Below are 1,598 nucleotides of genomic sequence, written 5' to 3'. Positions count from 1 at the left end.
TGTAGAGGACACGCACATGACGAGTAGGGGAGGTGGAGACACTTGGAGCTGACGGTGGTGATAGTCTCTAAAGAAGCAAACTCAGGGCCTTAAAGAATGCAGGAACAGGAGGAGATTTGCTTCCCATTCCACACTCTTCTTTGTTTTGAATTCTACAAATGCACATGTAGCATCTCCGCTGTTATGTTAGATGCCATCGAGTCAGCTCCGGCTCCTAGCGCCCCACCGTGCAATTTAATGAATCCCTACCCAACCGTCTGCATGGGAGGAGAATGCCCATCCTTCTTCTGGGGAGCAGCTGGTGGATTTGAACCTCATGCCTTTGGGACTGCCGTACAGTGCCCTTACCACTGTGTCACCAGTGCTTCCTAATTGCTTCACACGGGTGTGAAATCTGGACAACAAATAAAGAAGATCAAAGAGTCATCCATGCCTTTGAAATGCATTGGGGAAGAATATTGAATAGATGAAAATCGCCAAAAAGATGACCTACAAAACCAACAACAACATCAATAAAATCCTGTCTTATAAGACATGCAGCCAGGATGCTCTCAAAAGAGAGGATGATGAGGCTTCATCTCACACACTTTGAGAGTGTTTTCAGAAGGGACCTGTCCCTGGGAAAGGACAGCATGACGGAAAAAGACCAGGACTGACGCAGTAGCTGGAACACCGGCCTGGAGCACGGTGGGGGTTGTGGGATGTAAAGGACCCGGCAAGGCTTGTCTGTCATACATGGTGACTCGGAGTTATTGTGAAGCCAACCACCCCCACCAGACTGGAGCCCGACCTGCTGCGTGCTTGGCCCTGAGTGCACCGACCATGCCTGGCTTCCTTACACTCAGCTCTTTAATGGAGCCCTGCTGCTAACAGCTTAATAGGACACCACGGTATTCTTTGCCTCAGATTTTAAACTAAGGCTTAAGACCCCCCCCCTCAGGACTTGCACAGCATGCCAATTAACACTAATTGACACTGTACATGATTACCAAGTGAAAAATGGGATTTTCCTGAAAATAGTGCTTCCTTGCTGCTGCTTTTAAAAGTCTGTAAGTTCTAAGGCAACATTCTTGGTTGTGGTGCTGGAGAAGAGTGCTGAACGTCCTATGGACTGGCAAAAGAGTGAGCAGGTGTGTCCCGGAGAAGGTGCAGCCAGGGTGCTCCTTGGAGGCAAGGGTGGCTGAACTTGGTCTTCCACACGTTGGGCATGTTGCTAGGAGAAGCTAGTCCTAAGAGGGACATCATGCTTGGGAAGGTGGAAGGATGGTGAAAGAGAGGAAGACCCTTGACGATGTGGATGGACACAGAGACTACAGCAATGGGCTTGAGTGTATCAGAGTCTGTGAGGACAGCACAGGAGAGGACAGGGTGCAGGTATTTTGCTCATAGAGTCACTATGAGTCTTGATGGGATCTGACAACAATGAGGAGATTCTAGCGCGGTCCTTAGAAATATCATGGATTGTCAGTAAAACAAACAAATCTACCTTAGAATAGATATAGCTGTGCCCATCAACAAACGAATGGATAGAGAAGCTGTGGTATATTCATACAATGGAATACTATGCTGCATTGAAAAACAAGGAACTCATGCAATAT

The sequence above is a fragment of the Elephantulus edwardii genome, unplaced genomic scaffold, assembly GCF_000299155.1.
Source record: "Elephantulus edwardii isolate Elephantulus edwardi_28Jun2011 unplaced genomic scaffold, EleEdw1.0 scaffold00035, whole genome shotgun sequence".
NCBI classification, from domain to species: domain Eukaryota; kingdom Metazoa; phylum Chordata; class Mammalia; order Macroscelidea; family Macroscelididae; genus Elephantulus; species Elephantulus edwardii.
This window is presented reverse-complemented; position numbering follows the sequence as displayed.